Source organism: Hypanus sabinus, chromosome X1, assembly GCF_030144855.1.
Source record: "Hypanus sabinus isolate sHypSab1 chromosome X1, sHypSab1.hap1, whole genome shotgun sequence".
NCBI lineage: Eukaryota > Metazoa > Chordata > Chondrichthyes > Myliobatiformes > Dasyatidae > Hypanus > Hypanus sabinus.
The window spans coordinates 16844353-16859442 of NC_082738.1; positions in this window are offsets into that span (position 1 = coordinate 16844353).

The window sequence follows — 15090 nt, forward strand, 5'->3', positions numbered from 1 at the left end:
AGCAAGTTGCTAACAGTGCTGATATCAGCACATTATTTGGGCTGTGCTGGCAGCAGAACAGTGATGACCACCGTCTCTTTCGTTCTTTCTCCCTCCTTTTTCAAATACTAACGTCCCTGGATCACTGATCTTGTTTTTAGTTGGTAACTCAACTCTGGCTGCTCATTCCAAGTCAGGTAGAACAGGAATACATCTCCACCCCAGATACTGTGCAAAACCCACCATAGGCAATTTTCAACACCTTAAATCTGAAGTTCCCATCGATTCCTGCAAGATTTGATGAAAAGGATTAAGATAACAAAAGCTGAACATGTTTGGGAATATCCATAGATGCCCAAACACACAAACTGAGATACATATACTGTGCACTACTTTAGGCTGGGTGAGGTGGGGGGCGGGGGGGAGAAATTATGGATGATCGAATTGCAGTGTCAAATAATCAAATGGGATTTTGGCAAAATCACTGAATTTACCTTTAAAGCTGTCCTACTTTCCTTCTGTATGGAACCTTGGCCTCAGTTTATCTGCTCACATTTGTTGAGACTGCAGCTGTACGATTCATTCCCAAATATTTAAATTCCGACAAATGTTCAGAGCCTTTCTCCCAGACACTTGTGGGCAGCAAGGACACTTCTTTGCAAGCATGTTGGAAATTGATATATAAACAGACAGTGGGAGATGCAATTGCAAATTACAGTATACAAAATTATTTCTTGCACCAAGAAAAATACAAAAAGAAATAATACCCATCAGGATTTTGCATTACTAACAATTTACAATGAGAGCCTATGTTTAATTGCCAAGTGTTCCATCTCCACAGATACCTATGCACGAACATAATTTCAAGAGGAGCAGATAGACTCCCAGCTGACTGCTTGCTACCTAGGCCACTTTGTCCAGGCTCAGGAGCAGACTGATCAAGGAGGTTTGCTGACCAATCTGACCTCCTTTCACAAGGAGCTAAAGGCCAGGAGTATGGGACTATATTGCAACCAGAACTTGGAATATTTAAAGACAAGCTGCAACCTCACACATTCCGGAATACAGGTACAACAGACAGCCTGGGAGCATGTGACCAAGATTTGAAAAACCTGATGTGCAGGCCTGCCCAGTGCAATAGTCTCTGCCTTAGGTACCCAGTGTAAAGTGGGGAGGACTCCCATTGCTGCGTCTCCACTTTTATCATATGTTCCCCTGCAACACCTGCCCATTTACCTCCATCCTTCTTGCTACACAGGAGCCTTTCCAGATGAAGCAATAATTTTTCACCCGGAATGACAGCTCCTCATGCAGGGAAAGCAATTTCAAAAACAGGTCATTCTAGGAAAGTTGGGCTAAAATCTCTGAATTTTCAAAGAAAACATATTCTTTCAAAAACCAAAGTGAACTTCTGGAGTGAGAGGGACAAAGTAGGAGAGAAATAGAGCATGGAGAACTGGCTTCCGCTAGGATGAATGGACAGGAGGAGCGGAAGGTAAGCTTAGAGCCCTGAAATGATTTTTGGTATTTGCTGGTGCTCACACTCCTGGCCCATTGCAATTCCCAGGGCCAGAGTGCTTACTCAAAGTGGAGAGGCACCTGGGTCAGTAACAATAAGCAGCAGTTTGCCTTAATAAAATCAGTATTGTGCCAACAACCCAACAGGTAATGAATTCCTGCACCTTCTCTTTGCCAGCTTTGACAGTAGTTGCATCATTAGGAGGAGGAGGAGGAGATAATCAGGACATTTACTTAATTGATGTCTTTGTGATCTTACTGTGCATAGATCATCTGCTGTCTCACAACTGCAACTACAGATCAGAAGTGCTTTGAATCACACAGCACAGAAACAGGCCTTTCAGCCCGACTGCACCTAAGCTAGCCCTACTTGCCCATATTTGACCTACAGTATATCCCTCTACCTGTCCTACCTATGTATCTGCCCAATGTTGTTAATTTACCTGCCTCAACCCTTTTCCCTGGCGGCTCTTTCCACAATACTGATCAACCTCTGGGTGAAAAAGTTGCCCGTCATGTTCCCAGTAAATCATTCCCCTCTCACCCTAAACCTATCCGCTTTAGTCTTTGACTCCCCAACCCTGGGATAAAGACCATGACCCTATCTATGATCTTGTAGACCTCAAAGATCACACCTCATTCTTCCAAGCTCCAATGACCCTTCACTGGACATTTGCCATCCTACTGCTGTAGATGGCACATTAGAAACACATTCTCTTTTCTTTCACCCTTAGCTCATTAGTGAAATTTGCAATGAGCAAACAAACTAGGGGCAGGCTGGTGTGTCATTATTTGTTTCTTATGGTGTCAGTATCCAAGGCAAACTAAATGTGCAGTTCCATTGGAAAAGAAGTGCAGCAGCAAGAGATTATGATCACCATTCTATGGCTGTTTTGTAGAATGCATCACAATTTAAACATTACTGGATAAATTTAACGACAGAACACAACTAAACCTTAGGCCGATTCAAATCTGCTTGTTATTGTCACGGCACCCTACAGCCCCACATTCAATTAGCACCACTTTGATATGTTCCTACATTTTGTTAGACGAGGAGGCCCCTATAACTCATTTAGAAAGATCATGGTTAATCTCAACTCTACATTCCTGTCTCCCTACAGTAAGCAAACAAGAAAATCTGCAGGTGCTGGAAGAGTTTCGGTCCAAAATGTCGATTATACTCTTTTCCTAGATGCTGCCTGGCCTGCTGAGTTCCTCCAGCATTTTGCATGTGTTGCTCCCTACAGTAAGTTTTTAGCCTCTTGCTTATCGAGTATTTACCAACCTCTGCCTTAAAAGTTTTCAAAGAATGCTTACACTGTGTCAAGGGAGAAAGTTCCAAAGACTTAGGAAGCTCCTGGGGAAATTATCACATCATCTTTGTTAATGGGGTAAGCCCATACTTTTAACCAGTAACTCCAATAATAACACTACCATGTTATTACTTATTTTGTAGTTTATAGTCATTTTTGTCTTTGCACTCTATTGTAACAATAAGTCAGTGATTATAAATCTTATTGACGATCCTCCCATTTGAGGTATTAGTCCAGTAAACCTTCTCTGAACTGCTTAAAAAAGGGGACCAGCACTGTAAACAGTACGCCAGATATGGTCTCACCAACATCCTACATAACTGAAGCATACCCTCCCTACTTCCCTCACAATAAACAAAAACATTTTGTTAGCTTTCCTAATCACTTGCATTTGAGCCTTTTGTGAATCATATGCTGTTCCCTAGTCAGGGACACTCCATCAGTTCACCCTCTGATGCCTATTTCTCTGACCTAGAATTTCATAATTATGGGTGTACCTGAACATAAATGTTATAGCACAATGGAATTAGTGCCCCAGATTGTAACAGTCAGCTGTAAGGAGTCTTCCTTGTCACTTTGGTCCTCTACTCATAAGAGGGTACTTGATTTCAAAACAATGAGCTGCATCAAATTGGAGGCATTTTACTTACAAGCAAAATATATTCAGCTCTAGTTACCAAAAATACTGATCTGAGCCAGAGGTAAAATGGAATTCCTGAAAGAAGCATTAATGATATGAGAGACAGACAAACTGGCTGGGCAAGAACTCCACCAAAACTGAATAGGCTTTCCAGAGATTAGCAGACACCAGCTCAGCACAAATAGAGTAGGCACTCCATCAGCATGGATCAGGGATTATTTCCACAATCAATAGCTCACTCTGTAACCACAGCAGGAGAATGACACTAAACTAACAGTAGAATTTGTGATATTAAAGACAAATGAATGATCTACTTGCTGGTGTCATCTTTTGTCTTTCAATGAATTGCACCATACAAACATCCCAAGAGTACAGCTGTATTTGTTGGGAGGTCCCACAATGTATATAAACACCTCACCAGTGCAAAAACAGGAGGTCTATCAAAGTGTAGGAACATATAAAAGTAGTGCTGATTCAATGTGGAGTTGTAGGGTGCGTGACAATGAAAAGAAGATTTGAATCGGCCTAGAGGATACTTGTGTTTTATCATTAAATTATCCAGTATTTAATTAGTGATGTGTTCTACAAAACAGCCACAGAATGGTGATCATAATCCCCTCTTGCTGCTGTATTTCTTTTCTGATAAAACTATTCATTTAGTTTGTCTTGGATCCCAAAGCTATAAGAAACAAATAATTGAACTGCTATGTGCAAAGCACTTAATAATCTACAGTTCTGTCTGACATGCAATGGCTACAGAATCAAGGCATGTTTGGAGGTAGGAGCTGAAAGAGAGATTGTAGCAAGGATCAAAACACATATTCATTCCCCAGCATTTTATCACAGTGAACCTGGGTATGAACTGAGGGAGAACTTGCTGGTCAATAAAAAAGGCTAAAAAACAGCCATACTTGCAAGCCCTTGGCATCAACTGAAGAGGTCCATGATCATAAAGTGCAGGTGCATCTTGTTATATTTAAGGGGAAATCATTTGATGAAGCATAAATGAATAGAATATCATATTGATAACATGATATAAATATGAATAGGAGGAGGAAGGGGTAATCAATTTCTGTTTTGAGAATACTTAGAATATTTGAAACATCATGTGAATATTCAGCACTATTTTTGAACCTCCCAAAAATAGTACCAATGCCTACATTGCAATGGAATTACAGTTCTAAACCCTTGTAAACTATATTTAATCACTGCAGATGCATCAAGGTGCAACACTTTGCGGACTTGCAGTGAAATTTCATTTATGTACTTCAAAGAGCTACTGAAGGCAATGCATTTAATTGGTAAAATACACAAAATGCTGGAGGAACTTTGCAAGTCAGGCAGCATGCACTAAATTGGCATTTTTATCAGGAATGCCCTGCCCGCAAACCAGAAATTTCTGTTCATGAGCAAGAACAGCTTCCTTTACTGACTTCCTTTATTGCAGCAGAATGACCCAAGTTGGCACAAAGGAATATTAACAAAATCTAACACCAAGCCACTCAAGGATGTATTCAGGTAGATGACCATCAGCTTGACAAAGAGTTAAGTTTTAAGAAGCAGCTTAGAGAAAATAGACAGAAAGTAGCGAGGTTTAGAGACAGATTTAGAGTCTGAGGCCTTGGTAGCAGTGCAAATTATGAGTAACCAAGAGTCCAGAATTGGAGTACAAGCACCTCCAAACGTTTATGGTCAGGGAATGGTGAGGTCATGGAAAGGTTTGAAAAAAGTTTAATTGGGAGATACTATGCATCACTGCACAAGATAAGTCCAGGGCAGCACAAGATAGACTGGCCAGAAGAGTGTTGGAACAACTCTCGTTATAAGTAGCAAAAGGCATTGATGTAAGTTTCCATCAGCTGAGGGAGAGGAATATAATGGGGACAGAAAATTCTAGTCTTAATGATGATACGGAGATTTGGTCTTATACTAATAACACGGTCAAATTGGATACAAAGGCTACATTGCCAGAAAACTGGCCAAGGTGATAGCTGATTTTCCCAGCAATCTATTGGAGGACATTTCAACTCAATTTGAATAAAGTGGGGGAGTGACAAAAACTGATGGCAAGGTTGAGTTGAGTGTTGTTTAGCAATACAAGCAGACTAGATTTTGAGAGCACACACAAAATGCTGGAGGAACTCAGTAGGTCAGGCTGCATTAATGGACAGCAGTAGACAGTCAATGTTTCAGGCCAAGACACTTCATTGGTACTGGAAAGGAAGGGAGCAGAAGCCAGAAGCGATGAATGGGTGAGGAGAAGGGGTGAGAGGGCAACCAGAATGCATAATGTAAAGAGAGGGAAGGAGAGGCATCACTGGAAGTTAGGGAAATCAATATTCATGCCCTCAAGTTGGAAGCTATCCAGATTGAATGTGTAGTGTTGCTCCTCCAATCAGAGTGTGACCTCATGATGGCAGTAGAGGGAAGCAATGGAGAGACATGTCGGAATGGGAAGTTGAATTGAAATGGCTAGCCATTGGGAGATCTAGCCTTTTGTGGCAGACAGAGTAAAGACATTCCATAAAACCGTCCCCCAATCTGCATTGGTTCTCCCCGATGTAGAGGAGGTTGCACCGGGAGCGCCAGATTTTCAGGTGAAGTGTCACCTTACCTGGAAGGACTGTTGGAGCCCTGAATAGCAGTGAGAGAGATGGTGTAGGAGCAGGTGTAGCACTTGTCACACTTGTAGTGATAAGTGCCAGAAGGGAAATCAATGGGGAGGGACATGTGGACAAGGGAGTCACATAGAGATTGATCTCTGCAGAAAATGCACGGGGGGGGGGGCAGTGGTTAGATGTACTTAGTGGTAGGATTCTGTTAGAGATGGCAGAAGTTACAGTGAATAGTCTGCTGTACATGGAGGCTCATGGCCTGGTAAGCAAGGACAAGTGGAACCCTATTCCTGCTATGATGGTGAGAGGATGAGGTGAGGTCAGATGTGCAGGAAATGGAAGAGATGCAGGTGAGGGCAGCACTGAAGGTGGTGGAAGAGAAACCCTGATCTTTGAAGGGGGACATCTCAGATGTTCCGGAATGGAAACCTCATCCTGAGAACAGATGCAGCAGAGATGGTGGAACTGAAATAAGGAATAGCAATTTTACAAACAAAATGGTGGGAAGAGGTATAGTCAAGATAACTGAGTCAGTAGGTTTGTAAAAGATATCAGTGGATAGATACAGAGAGGTTAAAGATTAAGATCTTTACTTGTTACATGTACATCAAAACATATAGAGAAATGTGTCATTTTGCATCAACAACCAACACAGTCTGAATGTGCTGGGGCTGCCCATGTGTTGCTGTGCTTTCCACATCAACAACCTTACCAACCCTAACCCAGACATCTTTGGAATGTGGGAGGATTGAGAAAGGGGAGGGAAGTATCAAGTACATTTGAGGGCAGAATGTGAAGTTGGAGGCAAAGTTGCAATTTAGCTCAGCTTGGATGCAGGAAGCAGCAACGATGCAGTCATCAATATTGCATAGGAAAAGCTGGGACCATCACCAGTGTAGGCTTGGAACATGGACTGTTCCACATAGCCAACAAAAAGTCAGGCATAGCTGGGGCCCATGCAATCGACCATGGCTATACCTTTGGTTTGGAGAAAGTGGGAAGAGCCAAAAGAAAAATTGTTGAGGGCAAGGACAAGTTCTGCCAAATGAAGGAGGATGGTGGTGGAGGGGAACTAGTGAGGTCTGTTGTCCAGAAAGAAGTAGAGAGCTTTGAGGCCTTCTTGATGGGGGATAAATATGTATAGGGAGCAAATTTCAAGAGGGATTGACAGGTAGATGCCAAGAGACTAAGAGATTAGTTATTTCAGATCAAGAAAGACAAATTTCTTCAGAGAGTATATGAATTTTTGGAACCTTCTGATGTTTGTATGATAAAGTTAGAGGTATGGGGATCAGGGGATAAAGTGCTGAGAATAATCGTGGCAGAGGTGCTACTGCCTATCCTTACAGATTGTAGTCTGTTGGTCAGAGAGCCAAGGATCCAGTTGTGGATAGAGGTGTTGATTCCCAGGGTCTGGAATATGGTTCTTGCATGTGACATTCACACACTTCGGAATAATGTTACTCAGGAATGTAAATGAGGGGACAATAAAGGAGAACTTATCAAATCTGAGTGCAAATGAAATGCAAAATTGATTAAACTTTGTTTTGCCCAAGATTATTCATTGATTATTGGATCACTCACAATTGATAGCACATCAAAGGTATTTTATATACCTCACTTAAATTGGTCTCTATTATTAGAACCACAAGCAAAAATGAATTACATCATTAACCAAACAACTATCAGTTAAATAAGGAACATTGAAAATATGAAATACATGGCTCAAAAAATTTTATTATGGTTTGAAGATATTACAATTAATACCTCTTCAATAAGATTTCAAATCTTCACAGATAAAAGCCAAAGGAGTATAAACACTTCCATGAAAGGTTTGGACTACACACGGAATAAATATGATTTTGATTCTGTGAGGAAATAACCAATGCACTTCAAATTCACATTGATTTTACTGTCATTTTGAATGTTACAATACATCAGTATTACATTAAATGAGCAAAACACATTCAACTTCATATAAAACCTTTTAGCAAAACACAAAAAAATGTTTTAAAAACAGAAAATCACAGTGTCCCACGCAATACATAAACAGCACATGGTAGTTCATGACAACTCTACAAGAATAGAGGCAGAAATACAAACAGAAAATGCCAGGAACACTCAGCAAGTCAGGCAGTATCCACAGAGAAATAAATGGTTAACATATCATGATGAACGGTTATCAGAGCTCTCTCTACATGGATGCTACCTGGTATGTTAGGTATTTCCAGCGTTTTCAGCACCTACAATCTTTTGCCTTTTTGGGAGCTTGATTCTTATATTTAGGAAAAGTAATTTTATTCCAAGGGAGAAGTATTGCATTACACTTTTACCTCTAAACTTTGCTGACACATTTCAGTGGCCAATATTGCCCTTTCTGATTTCATGTCAAGGGGATAGGATACTTGGTACTGTCAAAACATTCATACATAATTCAGCTCTCAGTTTACCACTATTCCATCACCCAAACTCCATCCATTGTCCCTACCCCAGTCAACAAAGTGCATTCATTTAATCCCATTTGTAGGCCAAAACAAAATTCTCCAAGGCATCTGCAATAGGGACCACAACACAAGATGGAAGTAGTGAATGAGGGAACGCAGATTTATGAAGTTAACAGTCTGTAATTACTGATTGTCCCTCAGTCATTTTCCTTTTCATTTCCTGACTGTAATCTCTAGAAAATATTCTAGAAAAATTTAAATCCTTTAATTTGCAAGGAATAAACTGCCCAGCATCAACACAATAATGTGGTTGTGTATCAGAGATCTCAGGATGAAATGTAATATTATATGTTACCAATAAAATACTGAAAGCACTTTATGAACAGTCATCAACCTGAAACTATAACCCAGTATTTTCTCTCTCTTTCTATAGATGCTGCTTGACTAGCTGACTATCTCTATCGTTGTTGTTCCTTTTTGCGCCTCAGATAGCACATTGGATAGTATTTTTTGCCGTTACTGTAGTACTTTGTCTTTTTTTTTAAAAACAAGGCCAAGTTGCTAGCTCGATGTTCAACCCAGCACGGATGGAAAGCCTGCAAAGGAGCTGGCCAGATTTGAACCCAGGACCATTTGCTTTGAAGTCCAGTGCTGATGGTACTACACCACTGGCTGGCTTATTTCGATCATTTTCTATTTAAAATTCTTTGCAGTTTTGCCCCAAGGTTTACATGGTATCTCATCCTTCAACTGAACAAACCGATACATAAACATCATCACAGCACTGCCCAGAGAAATGCTGCTGGTGAATGCCCAGTGTGACTTCAGCAGGAAGAAACCTGAGCAATCAGGTTTCTGAGCGTACAGCTAAGCAGTCAGAACAATGGTGTGGATTATACACCATCTGCATGGGGTTTACAAGCAAGGGAATGTAATAAGACATAGGAGCAAAATCAGGCCATTCGGTCCATCAAGTCTCCTCAGCCATTTGATCATGGCTGAGTAATCTTGCTCAAAAACATTTCAATGACAACTTTACAAATATGACATAATTTTTTTTAAAAAAACCTCATTAATCAAAACCTGTCTCACTTAGTTAAGCCTATCATTAACCTGGGGAACATGGCAAAAACACAATGCTTTCAACTCTGATCACTGTTCAGGCCCACAGGTGAGTGTGTTCATAGATGAGTGTTAATCAGGTACAGAATTTGCTTCACTTTGATAGCCTTTTTATGCATGGAAAAAGGCTATCTGGCTGAAGTTTGAAGGACCTCAAGCACTCTGCACCAGCACAGAGAGGGGATAGGGGAACAGGAAAAGAACTCCCTCAGGAGTTGAACAGGAGCGATTGTTTTAAATGGCGAAAGCCCTCAAAGAAACAGCAAATTTATTCCACTGTTCTTTGCTCTTTTCCAGTTCTGTCAAAGCAAAATGGATGCAAAACATTAAACTTGATCCTCTCTCCACAGATGATGCCTGGCTTGCTGAGTGTTTCCAGCATTTTCTGTTTCTACTTCAGATTTCCTGCATCTGTATGTTTTTTTACGTTCATTGTTGGTCTACTTCACCTCTGACTTTTTGTTTAGCCAATAATCTAAATAAAATTTCAATCCAATGTTCATGTTTAGAGTAATTTGCCAATTTCATGGAATATCTGGAGTCATTTTGCCTGTATTCCATGAATACACTTGTAGTCCTGAAGTTACCTTCATCCAATTCCACTTGAAGGCTCGTTGCCTGACAATCAGGCAGTGCAGCAGAAACTGAACTAGTTGCTACGAATTGGGGTTCAACACAAAGCTCATTTTCTTTGCAGATGTTAGGTTCTCAATTTTTTGGCACTTTTTTAAAAAAAACTATCTGTTTTGACCTCAGGAACATGCTAAATTTTATCACTGGAATGTTATATCCAACTTCAGTCTGGATTGAAGTAGTGGGGCGCAGGCCTGAGAGCATAAAACAAACTGATGTTCAGCCGATTTAAGTGCCAAACCAAATTTCAAAATATTAAGACGTTGAGGCCAATGGCAGAGGACAAACCAGTGTTCAGCTCATTACTCTGTGTCAGCCAAGGTCCCACTTTCCCTTGACAGACTAGCCCTCTCTTCTCGCTACCACCACTGAGTGCAGGAATCTTGACCAGCTGCACACGCCTCAGCACTGAACTGGCTCTGTGGCTGTGGACTTAAGTTCTGTGTACCATTTCCTTACTTTTTTATTGTTTGCATGATTTTTTGCTCATTGGATGTTTGTGGATTCTATTGTGTTTCGTTGTTTTGGGTTGCCTGCAAGAAGACGATTCTCAAGCTGGTATACATGCTTTAATAATCAATGTGCTTTGAACCGTGCTGAAACACTGGAATTATCATGCCAGAAAGTTCAGGTTCTAGCTAGTAACCACCAATTTGCAAGCAACCAGATAATTAGACGGGTAGTGGCTCCATATGTCACTACTACAGGGCGTGACAACCCTGCCTTACACGAGTCCTGGGCTCAGCTGGCTCCAGCTGACAGTACCTGGTATGGACCCCTATCCAGGGTTACAGATCCCACTGCCCTCTGGGTATCTTCGGGAGATGAGAAGGCTAAGCAGTAAACCCTACACAAATCCAGAGTGGAGCCTTTGGATGACGTATCACATCACCTCCCAGCTGCTCCTGCAGCCAAGCTGATGCCAAATGTACAGCTTCACATTCCTTTGGATCACATCTTCAAGGACGAGAGGGGGATCTTGATGTCTGGGCAGCCCAGGATCTCCATATTCATCGCCCAGGCCTGCGCCCTGGAGAGGTCACTCCGGTGCTGCTGCAAAGCAGCAAAACCAACATGGGAGGCAGCTGTTATGAGTTATATGTCCAACATGATTGGCGTAAGATATGGGCGCTACTGGTTGTCTCTGATGGTGGGAGAGGTCATTGCATCTCACTGATCAGCTACCGCTTGCCTGAATCCGGGCAGCCCCCGGACAATTGGGTGCTGATCCGTCACCGTCTGCCTGCTTCAATGGGTGCTTGGAGCTTAGATTTGCATCGAAAAGCAGACAGCTATCACTGTACCAGGCAAACCACAGAGAAGAAAGAAGAAACCACCAGTCATGCGACTGGCCACCTGGAACATTAGGACCATGTGCCCTGGCCTCTCAGACAGTAGTAAAGCAGCATTCATTGACTTGGAGCTGAGGAGGCTGGACATCGACATAGCAGCACTGCAAGAGACCAGGCTTGCTGCAGATGGCGTGCTGTGGGAGAGGGTTATACCTTCTTTTGGCAGACCACCTGAGGAACCCCAACTGCATGGCGTCGGCCTTGCTGACAAGGACAGCCTGCTGTCCATGATAGTTCCTCCCACCAGTGGGGCAGAACACATCCTTTCCCTCAGCCTTTCGATGTCGTCTGGTAAAGTGAACATCCTGAGTGTCTATGCGCCAACGCTGGACTCACCTCAAGAAACAAAAGATCAGTTTTACGAGCAAAATACCAGAATCTAAACACATCATTCTGCTTGGTGATTTCAATGCTAGAGTCGGATCTGACTGCAGCTCATAACCAGACTGCCTCGGACACTTTGGCGTTGGCAAGATGAATGACAACGGCCAGAGACTGCTGGAGCTTTGCTCCTATCGCAAACTGTGCGTCACCAACACGTTCTTCAAGACAAAACCTCACCATAACCTCTCATGGAGGCACCCAAGGTCTAGCATCAACTGGACACGATCATCACCAGAAGAGCTGCCCTCAACAGTGCGCTTCTAACATGCAGCTTACACAGTGCAGTCTGCAACATGGACCGTTCCATGGTGTGCAGCAAAGTCCAACTGAAACCAAAGAAGATCCACCACACCAAGCAGAAAGGATGCCCACGCATCAACACCGCTAAGGCAGCGAACCCAGAACTTTGCACAAAACTCAATGACCAAATGGAACAAGGTTTCAAAGCAAATACAGCCACAGCCATGGAGAGGTGGCAATTCATTCGTGACACCATCTGCAACAGCACCATGTCATCCCTCGTGAAGAGGGACACCATCTACAACAGCACCATGTCATCCCTCGTGAAGGACACCGTCTACAACAGCACCATGTCATCCCTCGTGAAGAGGGACACTGTCTACAATACCATGTCATCCCTCGTGAAGGACACCGTCTACAACAGCGCCATGTCATCCCTCGTGAAGAAGGACACTGTCTACAACAGCACCATGTCATCCCTTGTGAAGAAAGACACTGTCTACAACACCATGTCATCCCTCGTGAAGAAGGACGCTATCTACAACAGCGCCATGTCATCCCTCGTGAAGGACACCGTCTACAACAGCGCCATGTCATCCCTCGTGAAGGACACCGTCTACAACAGCACCATGTCATCCCTCGTGAAGGACACCGTCTACAACAGCACCATGTCATCCCTCGTGAAGAAGGACACCGTCTACAACAGCACCATGTCATCCCTTGTGAAGAAGGACACTGTCTACAACAGCACCATGTCATCCCTCGTGAAGGACACCGTCTACAACAGCGCCATGTCATCCCTCGTGAAGGACACCGTCTACAACAGCGCCATGTCATCCCTCGTGAAGGACACCGTCTACAACAGCACCGTCATCCCTCGTGAAGGACACCGTCTACAACAGCACCATGTCATCCCTTGTGAAGAAGGACACTGTCTACAACAGCACCATGTCATCCGTTGTGAAGGACACCGTCTACAACAGCGCCATGTCATCCCTCGTGAAGGACACCGTCTACAACAGCACCATGTCATCCCTTGTGAAGAAGGACACTGTCTACAACAGCACCATGTCATCCCTCAGGAAGGAGAGGAAAAACCAAGACTGGTTTGATTCTCACCTGTCTGAAGTGGAACCTGTCATCAATGCCAAGAGATCAACTACAAAAGAGACTTGTCAGAAAAGAATCTCACTGCACTGAGAATGGCAAGAAACAACGCTCGAAGGACGGTTAGACAATGCACAATCGACTACTGGCAGAACCTGTGCCAGTACATCCAGACCTGCGCTAACAGTGGCAATGTGCAAGGCATATATGAGGGGATGAAGAAAGCCTTCGGGTCCATCACTAGCAACATCGATGTTCTGAGGGCGAAGTACGATTAAGTCATCAGAGACCGTGCCAAGCAGATGAAAGAGTTGAACCTATCCCCAACAGAGGAAAAACTCAGCAAGTCCATCGACTCACTTGCTTACAGCAGGGCACCAGGCAAAGAAGTTGACGAAGATAATGTTGAAGAGGTTTTGGCATCCCATGACCAAGAACTGACAGATGAAGAGGAAATGATAACAATTGAAGCCAAACGCAGCAGCGAACAGCCCGAAAGTGAAGTCATCCAGGAACTGAATGTGAAGCAACTGTGTGAGGTTTTCCCTGCAATGATTGCAGAAAAGTATGATTTTAATTTTGAAAGGGTACGCAGGTTTAGGGCATATTTGCAGGATGGTTTGAGTGCTTACAAAGAACTGTATGATAGAAAAATGTGCGCAGTTAAGCAGTCGAGCATACTGTCGATTTTCAAGCCTTCCGCATCAGCCACAGCGGATGACAAACCTCGACCTTCGACATCGAGGCAGGGAGACATAAAAGAAGGTAACCTGCCTGCCCTGATGAAAAGACGATGATGAGATGACACCCCAGTCTCCTCTACCTCCCACCACCCCAACCTCTGACAACTCAGCCTAACGCACCATCATCAGTGTGCTCACTGTCTTCCCGATTCCGGTAAGTGAAACTACACTAGATGTACATTATTTCTACTTTATACAGATTGTATATTTTTATGTGTTATTTGGTATGGTTTAGCAGCTTCACAGCTTAAAGGTTACTGGAAAGAGTGCTTCTGCCGAGAGCGCTTGCGCCACGTGTTTCTGCCAAGAGTGCTTACGCTGTGTGTTTTTGCCGCGAGTGCTGCCAAGAGCGCTTGCATGAGATTTTCGCTACGGTGGACAATGCTGCAATAATTGCAGAAAAGTATTCCTACATTATATAGGCTGTGTATTTATCAGATCATTCCTGCTTTTACTATATGTTACTATTATTTTAGGTTTTATGTGTTATTTGGCATGATTTGGTAGGTTATTTTTTGGGTCTGCGAACACTCACAAACTTTTCCCATATAAATAAATGGTAATTGCTTCTTCACTTTACGATATTCCGGCTTACGAACTATTTCATAGGAACGCTCTACCTTTGAATAGAGGGGGAAACCTGTACTTGGATTTTAAGAAGGCCTTTGAAAAGGAGCTGCACATGAGGCTGCTTAACAATTTAAGAGCCCATGGTATTACAGGAAAGATACTAGCATGGATAGAGCACTGCTGACTGGCAGGAGACAAAGAGTGGAAATAAAGGGGACTTTTTCTGGTTGGCTGCTGGTGACTAGTGGTGTTCTGTAGAGGTTGATATTGGGACCACTTCTTTACACATTATACGTCAACAATTTGGAAGACAGAATTGATGGCTTTGTGGCCAGGTTTGCAGATGATACAAAGATAGGGAGAGGGCCAGGTAATGTTGAGGAAGGGTGGTCTGCAGAAGGACTTAGACAGATCAGGAGGATGGGCAAAG